General features: G+C 40.0%; 1 long non-coding RNA gene across 1 annotated transcript; it reads right to left on the bottom strand.

The window, feature by feature from the left end:
• Positions 1-11,029: 11,029 nt before the first annotated feature.
• LOC150045863 (uncharacterized) lies at positions 11,030-15,295 on the bottom strand. Its single transcript, XR_016532742.1, has 4 exons — positions 15,234-15,295; positions 14,382-14,455; positions 11,715-11,873; positions 11,030-11,569 (listed from the first exon to the last, which is right to left on the bottom strand). It is a non-coding gene; the product is annotated as an uncharacterized LOC150045863 (long non-coding RNA).
• Positions 15,296-17,058: the final 1,763 nt, after the last annotated feature.

Here is a 17,058-nt window from a genome sequence, read left to right as displayed (position 1 = left end):
AGCCACTGGCCCCCAGCTATAGTTCCCTTTAAGATGATTTACAGGAAAAAAAGAAGAGTCAGGCAATACAAGCAGTATTAGTTTCATTTGTAAAATGTGAGTAACCTTCCTAGATTGAAAGACATTTGTGATGCTGAAGACAGTTTTGTGCCTGACAGCAAGCTATGCATTTTCACACTTGTATTTATCAGTCTCAGGTGTTATTGCTAGTTATATTATTATTATAATAATATAAGATAAAAATAAAACACAGGAACAGAGGAAAGTATCAATAATTCTAAGAAGCAGGGGTGTGGTTGTTGGGATAAAAGCCCCACAGAGAGACAAGGGGACTGGATTGAAAAGATCATACTACTTAATTAGGGAGGGAAGAATCAAAGTGTGTGTGAGTGTGTGTGTGTGTGTGTGTGTGTGTGAATGTACTTAGAGATACAATTTAGACACAAAGTCGATTTGGATAAAAGTGTAAAAAGGGAAATATTAGGAGAAAAGTAAAGCTACCATTGAAAACTTGAACCCAAGTCATATACCTTGGAAAATTGCTCTTTGATTTAAGCAATCACCTAAAAATTTTAGCTTCATCAAATTTGAGTCCCATGACTGTAGAAATGTATGAGGCATTATAAATTTTTATTTGTGTAAAATAAAGTCCTACATGTAGAAATTCACACAAATTATCATATGAAAAGAAAAGTTGCTTGAATGACTTTAATATTCTGTCTTCATTTCCTTCCAAAGCTTGATTGCTTTCTTCTTCTTCTCTCTTTCTCCTTTCTTTCTTTCTTCTTTCTTTCTTTCTTCTTTTTTTTATTTCATTTTTACAAAGCTCCAGCGTTAATCCAGCAGTAACTGTGGCTAACTTAGACTATTCTTGATGTGAGGATCGCCATTCTAATATTGGCAGTGAGTTGCTGTTCTCTTTCCTGAGGAAGAGAATAGGTTTTCTCAATAGAATTTTTTTTAATGTACAAGTTTCTATTTGTACAGGTGAAGAAGGAGGATGGGGTGTGAGGTGTGTATGTGCGTGTGTGCACAGGCATCTGTGTATGACATGCTGTGTCGATGCACCTATCAGTGAATGCATATGACATCTCTGTATTTGTGCATCTGGGACTGGCATGTGTGAGCATCCTCGGGTGTCCAGAGCCAAAGGCAGGCTTGAATTACTATGATGAAACTTCTTTTTAAAATGAAGACTTCTCCAAATGATGTTGGAAACCAGTACCACATGGCTGTGAGTATTCGCACAAATGGTTTCTCCAATGTGTTTTCCTGAGACTTTTTCTCACTTCTGTGAGCCTTTCCTCTTGGCTTAGCACAGAAGGGACTAAACTTGGATTTAAAAAAAATCACATCTGAAAGAGGGTGATTAAATAGGACATAGAACTCTCACTGAGACAGCCTTCTCTCACACCCCATGAACAATGGCTCTCTGCAGGATGCGGGTTTTCCAGCACACCTCAAGATTGACTTCCATGCCTTCTTTGTGGATGGGCAGCTGGAAGAAATAGGCTAATCTTTTAATACAGAAAACATTTATCAGAAGCACATTTGTGGAGAGTATTTTGTTCCAGGCCTCAGCTTCATGAATGAATCAGGGTGTCCCTAAAATAATTCAGTCAGCATTTCCAGTGACTGAACTGGTACCTTCTTGTTGGGAAACTGCAAGTCTAGGAGTTGTCATTCTAGCACAAAGTCATATGAAGGCCATGTCTTCATAAATGAATCATGGAGATATATCTTAGCAACAGAGGGCATGTGTTACAGTAACTACACACACACACACACACACACACACACGAATGTGTGCATACACATATAATTCCTTTGTATTTTTGCTTCCATTTTTCTATTCAAAATGTTTGGTTTACTCCTTTTTTGATATTGAGTATTAGAAGCTATAAACTAATAGCTCTGAAAGCCTCTTGGGATTAGTCTCTGGTACCCCAATGTTTAACCACATAACGATGTCAATTGTCTTATTTTTCCTCCTGCTATGATTCTATGAGAGCAACATTCCCTTTCTTTGTTGTTAGGGACAAGGAAATACTATGCACGGATGAAGGAATTTGTGTAATCGAACTCCCTTTTCTTTGCTTTCCATTTTAGTACCCCTACTCTACACCTGGATCCTATTTTTTGATTGCCTATCCATGTCATTGTCACTGGTTGAACTCTGAATTTTCACCTGTCTCCATGCCCTCCCTTGTTCCATACGTAACAGGGGTGATGTTGCTCATGTCACCTTGAAAAACCTCCCTCCTACCTGGCCTAGTAAACAGTTCTGTACCTGTTGGCTGCCACCTTCTGTCTCCACCATGTAGGCTTTATCTCCATCCACGTCTGATTCCTTTTTGTTCCTCTCCATATTCTAAAAGTTACTGAGACATAAAAATGGAGAGCTTGCTTGTGTCTCTCTTAATCTCATTCTGAAGTTTTAGTTGGGCTAGGTGTAAAACTGGATGTGTGAAGTCTTCCTTTAAGATTTCTGAAAGCCCTTTTTTATATAGTGCTTTCCAGTTTTCATTATTGGGGTTGAGAACTTTGAAACACGTGTCTTGTTTATTGCTTTAGGCTAACTTGTTTATTTTCTACATGAAAGTTAATAGAGGTCTCTTTGTGTGGAGTCAAATATTTGTGATAAAACTGTGAAAATATCTTTGGCTTGCTTCTTTGATTCCTATGGAATGATATCAAGACTTACTGGATGCCATGGAAACTGTCTAGGGGCACACCCCAAATCAGAGAGATCAGGGAAGCACAGAATCCGTGAGGATATGTAGTGTAGTTGGTATCAGAGTTACTCTTGAACTTAGAATGTTTTTCTGAGTGTACATTATATAGATGCCTGGAGGAAAACTAAAAATTGGCAGGAATCCTTACGACTCTTGTAACTGCGTTCTTTGCATTTGCAAGGACTATTTTCTACTCTACACAGAGACTGGTATAAAACAATGCCAACACTTGAAATAGGGAAGCCTATAGTTCAACAATGCCATCAAAGAAGCAAGCCCTAACTCGCAGATCATAACAAGAACATCCTTTCATTTTAAGGAGCCATGTCGTTTATAAATGCCTTTATAGTTATAACCCCAAGAGAAGACAAAAGTTGGACCCAAATGAAGAGATGAAATACCTGGAAAGATTCAATTCTGGAAGGGTGCTCCATTTTTATCAATTATTTATTGTTGTTCTATAACTAAATACAGAAATAATCAGTGATGTCTCCTCTTTGTTACTTCCTTATCAGAGTAAAAAACTGCTGATGGTCACAGGAGGCAAAGTCATACACATTGAAACATATTTAATAGGATTCCGTGGCCGTCTAATGTTTTAGACACATTAATAAATCCATTGAGGAAAGAAATTTGATTTTATTGTGACTCATCTGCTGGTCCACAGTGGCATTATTTTACAAATTAAAAATGGAAGATGATATTGAAGAAATATGAAATTCAGAGTTAATATAACAGAAGAAGAGTGGGCCAATGACCTCAAAGTGAAGAAAAGGCAATGTCTCTAGGAGTAACTGGAGATCTTTTGCAATACAATCTTTACATGGGAGGAGGACAGGATAAAAATGTACCCTCTGATGAACATAGTATCACGATCACCACTGTAGCCCCGGTTGCTATTAAAGGTATTTGGAGGGGTACACACATTTGAATTTCTGAAGGGTCTTCTGTAGGACAGATGCTTGGGCACTATCCCAAATGGTCTCTATTCAGAAATCTTCATTTTAATTAGCTGCCTACAAAAGTTTGGGACCTTGATCTTGACTTTGGAGTGAGATTGAGCAGAGACTCAAATATATCCCTCTGGCTCAGAGGGAAATAACAGTGGGAGTCAATTTTCACATTACCTTTATGGCTCGTAGTCAAGGAAAGGTGAGTAAACAGCATCTGCTCTTTCTTCCTGGATTTTACTTGTCCTAGTCCATGGATGAAATTTAGAGGGTCGTGCTTGAATTTTTTCCCAACTTGTGACTATTTTTTGATGAAATTCACTCTCTTATTTTACTGCTAGAAAGGTGTAACTGCATACATGTGTGTGTGTGTGTGTGTGTGTGTGTGTGTGTGTGTATGTGAAAGAATACATATGTGAGTGAATACCCTTGGTACTTAATGATAAAATGCTTGAAATAAGTCCTTTTAGATTTTGTGACTAAGCAAAAAATCCTCATAAACAGCAGCAGGGAATTTTTATACATTTTTATTCCTTTTTATAATCACCCACAGAAAGCTGGAAAATGGAAAGCTGTATGTGGGAATAGGAGAGAAGTGTTGAGTTTTCACCATTTACCAAGTTAGAAAGAAATATCCTCTGGTTAATCTTCCCTAAGACAAGACAGCAGGTCAGCTATCATTCCCATCTCTTCCCAAAGTCCTAAAAGACTGAGAACTCAGGTCAGACAATAGTGTACTGGACAATTCCAGAGTGTGAAATTTGAGACATGGGTGAGAAAATCCACAACTACAATGATACTGCCTTGAATTCCATGTTGTTATTATAGAGCTCTGATTAAGAAGTAGAGTTAGGTAGATATAGGAAACTCAAAGCTCAGCTGTGCCCACAACTCAGCTAATATGATGGCTGTATGTAATATAATTCCAATTTGAGCACTGTCATGGAAAACAGGAATAGATTTCTGTAAGAGTGGAGCTGGACTGGCTATTTTGGGATGGAGAGCATAGCAGCTCTTCCTTCTGTTTTGCTCTGTCCTCCATACCTCTTTTCTTCCTCATGGGAGAGTAATATGAATTTAATCAAAGCTCTGTAAGTATAAAAAGAGACAATTCCCTGCATAAGGGTGGCAGTAACAAAAGAAGACAAAATCAAATCCTAGGAAGATACAAATATTCATTATTGCCAGGTACTGACTTTGCAATGTCAACAACTTAATTAATTTTTTGATGCCTTTGTAGGTTTATTCTGAGAATAAAATGAGATAATATCTGATCTTTAGCACACAGTAGATTCTTAATAAGTCCCTGTTATTATTTCCATATAGTTTTTTCCATGTAGTTTTTTTATATGAATTTATAAGCCAGGCAAGTATACCACCACAATTCCTTAAGAATTCCAATTTAATTAGTTTATGAGATGGCATTATGCAAAAATCTAACAACTACCTTGCATGATAACCGGATGAAATTTGCAGATTGCCTGATATAGTTACTACATATTATAGACATAGTTCAGATTTGGAAAACTTAAGCTTGGCAAAGGCTCTTTGCCTTGATCCAGTCTCACTGTCCTATTTGGGTTGGGAAGAAGTTTCCAGAGAGCTGGAGAACAGAATCTCTGAACCCACAGACCAAGCAGACTTGAAGCAAACAGTGGAATCAGGATTCATTCCCGGGAGAACTGTTGGCTTCTGTCTGCTCGTGTCAACTGCCTGAGCCATTTGGCTAAAGACAGAAGAGCACACAGGCCATAGGGCAGCCTCCAAAGCATTTCACAGATGCCATCTCATCCTGGAGTCCGAGCAGGACAAAGCAAGTGTGGGAGAGAACCATCGATGTAGGATGCCTGAATTCTGCACCTCCTGGGTACAAGTGAGTTGTTTCGTGTTTAAGCTTCTGTTTCAGCTAGACTGGCCTACTAAACACCCTCCAGACTCAGAGCTCTATTATGGGGACATAGATGTATACCGGGACATAGATGTATAGAAATGGAATTGTATGTATATACATATATATGTACAGCGTGTATAATATATGTGTAAATATCATTTATGTATTGTATCTAATATGTATCTATCTATCTATCTATCTATCTATCTATCTATCTATCTAGGTGTATACACACTGTATGTAAGAGTGAGCAGAGATTTTTCAGTCTGTGACAAGAAAATATTTGGAAATTCACAGTAGAGCTAATAGGTGCTACTAACAGCATCTAAAATATTGTAAATTTAAAACAGCAGAACTAAAGAAGACCAAGTCCAGATTCTCAGGAGGGTGAGTGATGCAAGGCAAGACAGGTGCAGACCATTCGGGAATGGCCTTTTGCAGCAAACTAGGGAATGTACATCTGCATCAGGGGACTCCTTTGCAAGATCTGAGTGTCTATAACACAAAGCTTTTGAAAGAGAAGATTTCTCCATCTTGACTGCTTACCATAAGTTCCTTTGTTTTCTCCCTGACGCTCTTTTGAGCATTAGTAAGGATCCTTGGGCCATTGCTTTCTCAGTGAATCCGCCTCCCTCTTTCTCTCTCTCTCAATTTGAGAGGGAGACTGATTTACTCTGTTTTCTGGATGTGGAGCAGAACATGAGAGGATGCCTGCAGGTGTTGAACCACGGTCTTTATTTCTATTGCTAGTTGGGAGCTTAGAGTCCAGCATATTTGGGTATGAGTTCATTCACTCTCCTCTGCTGGGTGATCAGAGATAGGGACAGTATTAGGGCTTGGATAGGAAATGTTCTCCCAGATGCTCATAAATTAAAGGCTTGATCTCCAGCTCGTAGGTCTAGATTTTTTATTTTGTTTTTTCCTGGGTTTGAACTCAGGGCTGAGATGCTGTTGCTCAGTTTTCCCTTCCACCCCCAGAGCTAGTTCTCTACCACTAGAACTATAGCTCCACTTCTGATTTATCTGTAGTTAATGCCTATCTGGGTTGGCTTCAGACTGGGACCCTCAGATCTCAGGTGTGGTCCAGTGGCACTCAGCAGTCCAGTCACTTTAAAAAAAAAATGAGTGAATCGTTAAGGCTCTGACCTCATCAGTAGCCTAACGCATGGATAGAGTTATGCTGAATGACCTCATCTGGAGATGGTGGAGAGCAGAAGATGAGGCTTCACTGGAGGAAGTAGATTATTGGGAATCCTCCTTTGAGGGGAACCTTGCCTGTAGCCCCTTCCCTTCTCTCTCCCTGCTTCCCTGATGTCATGAGGCCACAGCTGTCCCTCACTTCACCCTTCCTCGTGACCTTCCACCGTGTTGCTTCTGCCTTGCCACAGGAATGAAAGTGATGGGGCTGGCTCCCCATGAACTGAAATTTCTGAAACTGGGGAACCCAAAGAAACCTTTCTTCTATGAAGTTATCTCCCCCACTCCCGACCCCGCTCCCCTTAAGTAACTTAACTACCCTAAGTCTCCGTCTTCAGTCTCTGTTCATGAAAACTAATATAACGCCTTTTTTCAAATGTTACTGTTAAATTTCATCTGATTGATTTCTTCACGGGTTGTAACAGGAAGTCAAAACTCTAGGACAAATTACTGGCTATCAAATGACCTTTGGTTAGAGATACAGTCTCTTACTGCACATTGCCTCCGTGGTCTGTTGGGCTTGGTTTCCTGATGACCTGCCACTCTCCTTCTGGTGACCTTCATCGAGATATTTCCTGTTTCTTATTAACAAGATGACTGATTGATACTTGGCAAAACAGGGATCTAAATGAGAAAGGGCAGAGGTGTCGGTGAGAACGCTAGGCCCAGCAGCAATGTCCTAATTCAGGATGACTGGCTTTCATCGGAACCCTGGCTTCCTGAGAGATGCTTTGAAAGGGATGAAGAAAACCAAGTTAGGGGTAATGGTCCTGAAGACAGAGCTCAGGAGAGGGGAAGTCTCCAGCACAGGGTGGTGGTAAGAATTCCCATCAAGGTCCAGGGTCACACCCCACTCCTAGATTGTGCCTTTTATAGTTGTGGATTGTCAGATGAGAGGAGTCTGTGCATCATACTGGAGAAAATATGGGAAGGAACAATTTACACCCAAATCTATTTGTCCAGGAGGCAGCCAACTTCTTTCCCAACTGCCTCTGTTCTTGTCATCTTGTTGGAGAAAAAAGCAGCTCCTTGATGACTTAAAGAGTCTGCTTTGTGCTGACTAGATCTGTTTGCATGCCCTTGTTATATGGGCAAGGAAGTACCTGAGAGCTGAGTGAGGTGTGAATGCCCATGTATGTGGTACGTGGTGACTTCGAATGTAACACAGTGAGTATTGTATTAGTAGCTAAAAAGGAAGCCATAAAGCAGCTTCAATATTCAGCCCTTAATGCACAGTCTTTTCCCTCCCCGTGTCCCTCTAAATGGACTGTGGGTTTTACAATACTAAAACACAAGGAATCCTGGCTGTTCTAACTTTCATCTAAAAGATCTAAAGACAGATAAAAGGAGTGACCAAAAGAAATCTAGACAAATAAGCAAAGCTATAGGCACACTGCATCCTAATGTAACATATTTGTGATTAAGCAGGAACCAGTCATCTTCTTAGTTGAGCCAGTGTGATTTCATGTGACTCTTTTGCCAGCCCTCTTTTGACCCCAGGGACATTTTGACATGACCTAATAAGATATCATTAAGCCTTTAGCTATTTTTATTGCAAGCAATGTGCACAGCAAACATCCTCCCCTCTCCCCAGGGTATCAGCCCTTCCTAAAACTCCCTTAATCCCAGGGAAGAAAGAACAACTGCCAAGAGAGGGTCAAAGCCAGGAGGTTAAACATATTCTGGGTTAAACATATTCTTCACTTAGTTGATATGCAGGGACAGGCATTGTTCAAAAGGTCACTCTCAAAATGACTCCCACCAGAAACCACTGTTTCAACCTGACTGCATTACAGAAACTCCCCTGGCTGTAACCACTCTATGGCCCTGGAAGATCTTGTGTGCAAAAGGAAGGAAGGGTACCTAGGAATGTCTGCTAATAATACACTCTGTGACTGTGTTAGTTGGGATGAACTATATCGACACATCTTCCTATTTTCAGCTAAGGCTTTTGTGAAAAGGCTGAATATACAGAGAAAAGGACCTTCTTTTTTTCTTCTCTCACTCTCTCCTTATTTCTCTTCTTCCCTCTCCTCTTTCCTTCCTTCCCTCCTTCCTTCCTTCTTTGCTTGCTTTCTGCCTTCCTTTTGCCTATCCCTCCTTCCTCCCTCTCTAACCTCCTTTCTTTTCCCTCCCTTGTCCTACCCCTCCTCGCTTCCAGACTGCAGTTGAGCCTTTTGAATATGAGTTAAACAAATCTATGGTCATCTGAGTATGCTCAGGCGTATACTCCTCAACTGAACGTGAGTTAATAACTGTTTCTTCTGTGAATAGGTATAAAGCTCCCTAAATAAAATGGACACGCCTCCATTGTTGGAAGAGAGTCTTTAACTTCTGAACCATTCTTACCTTCTACAAGTAATAAATGTGTCTCCACTCCTTTATTTTGGGGAGGCACTTGCTTTTGGATTTGCTTCCATTAGGATGTGAACATGTAGTGTTCAGATATCCTTTCCAAGTTCAAACTGTCAATTGGAGAGATGTTTGAAATGGTGTGTTGTAAGGGAGAGTGTTTGGCATTGTAAATACATTACCTTCAAGGTGGTAATTCTTTGTAGACTGGTTCTGTGACAAATTCTCTGTTTTCTTTGCTTCCTATAGAGAAAATAAATGATAATTATTTTGTCACAAGTTACTGTCAATTGCCAAGGGAAATGTCTTACTCATCATGGCTGATAATATGCATGCAACACATTTTTTTGGAACGCCCAAGGGTTTCAATAAGATTCTGCAATACCATTATCTCAGCTGGTTGACATACAGATAACTACTAGTAAAAAAATAAAAGTCTCTTTCCTTTTCCTTGGTGACCACACCCTTTTTGGCAGTGAACAAACAGAACTTTCATTGTTAAGTGACTTATTTGAATTAGTGACAGATGTTACATTTAGGCTGAGATTGCCAATGTAATACTTTTTTTTAAAGTTCAATTGAAACTGCAGACAAATAATAGCTACTTGTAATTGGGGCATGCTGATCCTAAAATACAAATCTGGATGAAATTGAGACTTTATCCAGGCATCTGTATTTTGTCTGCCAACCCTGCTTTGGACTAGAACATTCTGACTAAGAGCTCAGGGCTCTTTGCAGGTCATCATTCTCATCTGGAAAAGCAAAGTACTGAGAGGTCAGAGTCGTGGGCGCTAGGCAGGGCTTGGAGAGAGGGGCGAGGGAGACCAGATGTGGAAGAATGTCTATATATTATGGACAAGAATTCTGTGCTGAGCCTCCAGGAACCACTGGGTCATCTTATGACACCCAATGGGAATCAGAGATACCCTCACAAGGTGGAATAAAGATGTGACTGGATAAGGAGCAGCATTCGACACACTCCAAAGAATATACAACTGATTGCAAATACCTTGCTAGTTGGAAGCTTGCTTGAAGTTTTTGCAGGTATCATGAAACACCAGTTTTCAAAGGAGTACAAATCGCCTATCATCTTGGCTTTCCTAGGATCTGTCTTTTTCAGAAGCACTCAGTTCTCCATATTTTCTCACTATATTTTCTATGGCTAGTCTGGGTTATTTATAGAAAGGGTCACAGGATGTATATAATATATATATATATATCCTTTATAAGGTCTCAAGGTCCACTTTTTTTGTTTTTCTCTGGAAGAATCAGTGCTGGCTGCATGGAAAAGAATCACGAGAAGGCAGAAACATGGCTGTGTGAGATCAGATTCAGTCTCTTGCACCATCAAAGGCGAAGCACGTTAAACTCTCTCTGCTCCTCTTCAGTCTATTAACTATTTCTACTTACTCCAAACTGAGACAGCCTAACACCAGGCTGTAAGGCCTTTTTCAGCTTTCCCATGGAGTTCTTGGGGTTAAAGCTGGAGCAGCAGGGATGAGCTGTTCCTGAGACACACCTGGGAGAGAAGCTGTCACACTGCCAGGGGAATCATTGTAAAACAGACTTACATTGAACTGCAGAGTTAACTAATGAGTTAGTGCTGGGGCAATCGAAACTTCTCTTCTGCCAGGAAAAAGGGGCAGAAACTATGAGCCGGAACTAAACACACAACACACACACACACACGCGCGCGCGCGCACACACACACACACACACACACACACACATTGTTTTAGAAAAACAACAATAACAGAAAACTCAAAAAAAACAAAACAAAATAAAACCTAAAACACAATTATAGAGGTTATAGGAATGGAGATTTCAGATGAATATGCAAAGATTCAAGTCATGTTTAACGCAAAGAAGTAAGCAAACAGTGGAAATAATTAAAAGCTGTTAAGGCATATGTCTGTTTGGCTGACACATATGTTATTGAAAACAAGAGTCTATATATCCAGTTGCTTCTAAGAATCCATCTTTGCCACAATCCATTTCAATGAGTAATGACATACAATAATATTTTACATCCATAGAGTGTCTTCCATCCAATACATCAGAATTTCCACAGTCTGACTTGTACTTTAGCAGACAGAGTTGATGTTGGTTGTGGAAGTAATTCACCTCTGGCCTTTGCAAAAGCAGCTGGCTGTGGTTACCTGTTCCATCCAGCTGTTAATTAGCTACAGATGAATGCTAAGACACTGGGGTCCCCAGCTGCCAGCCCACTGCACTCACATCTGGCTTGCCATCTCTGACTTTATTCTTGGCCAACAGTGGAGATAATGGGAGAAACAGTTACTGTTTGCTCTTCTCTTTCTCTCCTTCCCTCCCGCTCTCTCCCTTCTCTTCCTCTTCTCTCATCTTCCTCCTTCTCCTGCTCTTCCTTCTTCTCCTTCCTCTTCCTACTTTTTCTTCCTTCATCCATGAGGTTGGGCTTCTTTCTGTTACAAGGTTGAGGAAAATGTGGCGGGGTTGTCATGGGGTCTCTCTCTCCCTGACTTTCCCACATAGATCACAGAGATGACTCAAGCATTGTCCTTACCCACATTGATTCAGCTGGGAGAAGGGAGGGGAAGGAAGGCATACCTATTCCATTGAAGGCTGTTGGCGGTTGTAGCCATTCTCCCACTCATCCAATGGGTGGAGATTAGTCATCTTGCAATACCTGCTGCAGGAAGTCTGGTGACTGTGATCTTTGTCAGATTAGCCAGGCCCCTGGCTTCTCAAAAACCAGAAATTCTGTTACTAAAAACAAAGATAAATGAACAAAACATAACTGTCCTATCAAGCATCTCCAAATTATTTGTAGATGTGTCTACCAGCATAGGAAAACTCATGGGATGATTTCCTATTAGACTTAGGGGTATATAATGTATAATATATATATATATGAAGAAGTATAATATATCAGTATATAAGAAGAACCTGTAAAAACATTTGGAGTTTTAGACAATATATTCAAATATATGCTTATCATCATTGACTAATGAATTTACTTGGTAATTTATAGCTTTAAATTCCTTATACAGGCAATTTATAAATTAAATATAGTGTGATCTTGCACTTCCATTTTATGAAACATTTCTGAGTGATCAATTTATCATGCATATGTTTGCTATCAACCAATCTTGAGCTAACTTTTTTTTTCTTTTGGCATTAGTGGACTTTGAACTCAGGGCTTCATGCTTGCTGGCTAAGTAGGTGTTTTACTGCCTAAACTTCATGTCTGTAGTTATATTACCTTGAATGATCAATGCAAGTGACACTAGTCATTGTGGCTAGAGGTTTTCCCTCACTCAAATCAAGGTAGCAATGACACATAATTAAGGTCATACAGTTCAGGTAATGACCTTCCCATGAACCACCAAGTGAATCAAGAGTAATTGGAGATTGGGAAACGAAGCTGTTTAAGTAGTCAGGTATGTGCCCACATTGCTCTGAAAGACAGGAGTCTCTTCCACTCTGTGAAGTAAAACAAAGCTCACAGAGTAAAACAAAACTCATGAAGGGTTGCACAGCAGGGAATCTGATTCCACCACTAGCCAGGGATCAGGGAGGCATTTGATTCAATCACCCTAGAAAACTTTCAGCCCAGAAGAGTTACCATTCATAAATTAAAATGACTAACTTTACATTAGATTTAACTTGAAGTGATATTTGTTATTATATTTGATATGTTTTAGTATGAAAAGGACCCCAAAATACCCATCTCTACCATCTGCCTAGCAACTCTTCCATGGGACTGGGTTTGCTAAATGATTGAGGAAATCTGTTTCTAAGTAAAGATGTTTGAGTCTCACCTAAGATCTACTGAGAGCAGAATTTCTGGGACAAGACTCCGTATTTGATTCTTCCCAAAGCTTTTCCAGGGTGAATTGAGACAGCCAACCTGACATTATTTTAGCCAAAATCTTCCAAAATATTCCTTTACGATCTGGGTGGGGTGTGTGTGTCCGAATTTATGAGACAAAGTCCTTCAGCAGAAAGGGAAGAAGCAAAAAGTGATTTAGGAGAACAATGACCAGATTTTATTTTCTGAATTGCTATTTCACTATTCTAAAATGATTATTCTGAAAGAGATTTGGGTGCCTCAAGCATGAGAGTTAACCAATGTCTCTGTTGACTTCCTCTTCTTTTATTTTTCTCATGCCCACTTCACTAACTAGGTTCTTAACTCTGGTGTATCATTCCCTCTTCCCTCTCTTTTTATGAATGCAAAATTGTATCTTTGAATCACAATTTAAGGCTGAAACTCAGCAGCAATCTCCATAACTCATTTATAACTTGTGCAGATTATGAAGAGATTTTGTTCCATAGATCAAGATCTCAGGAGATATTCCCACCATCACCCATATTGTCTTATGTCTGAAATTCAAACATGAGGTTGTTACACCACATGAATGGGAAATTTACGTAGACTGACCTTATTCTAGTTCCCAAATCAGCCTCTGCTTAGAGCTCTGTCTAGAAGATTGTAGCTATGGAAATATTACTGCCTGCGAGTTACAGAGTTTGACATTCTATCTTCTTCAAGACATGAAGTATTCACTGATGTGACTTGCAATTGAAAGATGGTCAGAGCAGGTCCGGGCTGGCGCTGTGTGCAGGAAAGACCATGCTTCTAAACGTGTAAGCAGAGGCTTCCTATGAGCTTTATATACAGCTGCTCGGCATTCTAGCAAAAATGAAAATACAAGTCTGTCCTTTGAAGCCGTTGCTCTCCTCCTTCAGCTATCTGCTGAGCCCAACCACGTTCTTTGTTTCATGGTCGCAAGCCATTGATCATTAACAGATAATCATCCAATGCTCTCTGGTGAATTGCTACCCACAAATCTCAAAAGGACATTTTCTACTGCCTAATCCTATAACTGATAGCTTGTCTAGTGATTGTCATCACAGTCTATATCACAAAGATGGAATCCTTTGTTTCTCCCTTCCATCCAGCCCAGCCCCTGGTTTTAATCCTCCCTCCTCCCTACCCTGGTTACTCCTTACTCTTTCCTAAGGTAGAGGCCAAAGAAACCAGAATTTCTCTTCCCCCAGATGGGTCATAGGAACTCTAATGACCCTCTACATTCTGTCTTAGAGTGTAGACAGGTGCCGAGGGGATGGATGAGATGAGGGGGGATAGGGAAAATGATGAGAGGGCATTGTATTCATAAATGGACATGTGGAACTGAAACTTTTTTGTACAATTTTTAAAGATAATTTTAAATGTCAGTGAAAAAAGAAAAAAAAATAAGCCTGACTCACCCATGTTCAATAGTAGCCGTTTAGGACAGCATCCTCTCCTAGAGAGTAGCTCCCCTGCCTCAAAGAGAAGAATGCTGTACAGAGAAGCGGAGAAAAATGTACATAGATAAGCCCTGTTGGATTCGTCCCTTCTGTCCTCTCATCTGCAAGTACAGGATTTGGAGTGTGTGGAGATACATGAACATTTGGAAGGATCTGGGGAGGGTGACAGCCTAGGGCATGGGAGCTCTTTGTGTCTTCTGATGCCCACTCTGTGAGGATCTGTTCATCTCTATCCTTCACAAATCATCAAAACACATTGTTTCCTTGAGCTGCTGTGAGCTCTAGAGTAAGTTCATCAGCCCCAAAGAGGAGCGGGTAAGAATCCTGATTTGTGGCAGTGAGAGCACAGGTAGAACAATCTGAGGCGTGTGGGTCAGATGGGAGAAGAGCCCTCAACCTGTGGGATGTGACTCCCTCTCCAGGTAAACATGGTCAGTAGTGAGTTGCGCTGAAGCGGAGCCAGCAGGTCCTCTGAAGACCCAATGGTTGCTTTGGGGGAGAATGTCTCCCACAATCCAGTGCTGAATGGAAATAGAAAACAGATGTGGTTGGGGTGCTTTTCTAAGTAGCTCATCGGATCCCTCATCCCGTCAGGCTGTCCCTGAACTGACAGACACCTCTGCCTCCTCTACAGCAGGGTCTAACTCTTCCCAATCTCCAGCAGGCTCCTGCTCTATCCATACCAGAGCGGGTTAGAACCTCCCTGTCTTTCTAATGTCCACTCTTTTCGAAATGGTTTCACCCCTTCCTGTGGCAATGTATACTCTTAAACATCTCCAAACGTATCTACAGTTTTCTTCTTGAACTCACCTTCCTCGTGATGCACAGAATCTCAGAAATGGTGCTGAAATGGAGTTCTTCATGATTACCCTGTAAAAAGAAAAATCATCTCTGTGGTTTTCCTCATTTCCATTATCTGAGATTAGAAATAACAGTGTCATTTTTGATACCATAGTCTCAACCATAGGTTTTTCAGGAGAAAATAAGAATGTATATAATAAAAGAGCAATGTGGACACATTTATGCTAAGTGAAGGTAAATGCAGATGAAAGCTCACAAAGCTGTAATACCAGGAGGAATGACCTGGAAAAGATGATAATGCTGGCAATTTGCATCAAGCAGAAAGAGTAAAATATCTTGCCTATATCGGAAAAATAACAGGAATGGTAATTTATGGCAAGTGGGCAGTCCACATGAAGAAACCTAGGTCAGAAGCTCCATTTGGGTTTTTCGGAGCTGCATTTTGCATAAAGAAGAGCACCTTGAACCGAACTTTGAATTGTGTTACTCTATCCAAATCACAAGAGGGCTTTGAGCTTGTTTAGTGGGATATAATTTTCTTTTGGGGGATTTGATAATGCCACTGGGTCAGTGCTGCTCTGTACTAATCTGGCTTCAAATACCTTTTTTGTTGCCTTCACATTCAAAATGCAAGCTAAAATAACCACGATTGCCTTTTATATCGCCATAAAGTACATTCAAAGACCATAGGACATCATGGAAATTGAAAGGAAAGAAATTTCAGCGTCATGCGTCTTTTGACATAAAGAGTTGGAATAGTGGCTGCCAGTCAAGAGGATCCAAATATTGGATAGTCTTCAGGGAAAGTTTTCATGGGTGAGGAGCACATTGAGTTGAAAACGAAAACACATCTATTGGCAGTCTTATTACAGGTTGTTTTGTTCAAGGATAATCCCACTACTGCTAATAATGACAGCAACAATAGCCATAATAAAGAAAAATTTAAGCACAAATACTTTAAATTCCTGCATGTGTATCACAGAACTCAGTTCCTAGAGAAGCTCTTGATCCCATGTTATTGCCATCTGTGTTTAAAATAGTGTGTAATCACCTGCACATTGGGCCTCTCCTTAATTCTGGCAAAGCATGCCTTCACCCAAAAGAAATGGTGTCCACAAGGCAAGAGTTACAGCAGTCACCCAAAGTTAAAACTCATGCTAATTTTTCCAAATCAAGAAGTTCATGTATTAGGCTTCATGTAAGTGATACAATGAAAATTTGAGATTTGTTGGAAGCCAACATGTCTGTAGTAGAAGCTGGGAGGTAGTGTGGGAAAGAGAAATTAAGCATCTGTGGCACCATATTGAATTTGATGTCTTGAGTCTTTTGCAGGCTTTCTTCCACGATGGTCCCCTGAGAACAGTATACCTGTATGTGAATATTAAGTGTATCTCATGTATGTACATGTCTCTCCTTCTATATATTTGCAAAGTGCTATAGAGATTATACTTGTATTTGAAACAATGCATTTTTTAATAATGGCTAAATAATCACTCGCTGCAAAATTTAAAAAAAAAAAACTACTCTGTTGAGTTGGGAAATTTCTGAATGTCCTTTACAGAAAAATGTGAATTCATGCATCCTACCTTCTAGTGCGATTCCAGGTGAATTTAAAATATAAATGAAAATGTGAATAAATATATAAGAAGACATAACAAGATATTAAAAATAATATCACGAAAGCCTAAAATCTGAGAAAAGCAATGGTTATTGGTATGTCCTATATAAAACAAAAAATTAAGGTTTAAAGGGTACCATAACCAAAACACAAATGTAATACTAGAGATGTGTCACATTTCCTGCCATTTCGTGATTTCTTGCACTTTGCTATTTT

The sequence above is a fragment of the Megascapheus bottae genome, chromosome 26 (genome assembly GCF_031878675.1).
Source record: "Megascapheus bottae isolate mThoBot1 chromosome 26, mThoBot2.hap1, whole genome shotgun sequence".
Classification (NCBI taxonomy): Eukaryota; Metazoa; Chordata; class Mammalia; order Rodentia; family Geomyidae; genus Megascapheus; species Megascapheus bottae.
The sequence above is the reverse complement of the archived record's forward strand: the minus strand, read 5'-3'. Positions and strand labels throughout refer to the sequence as shown.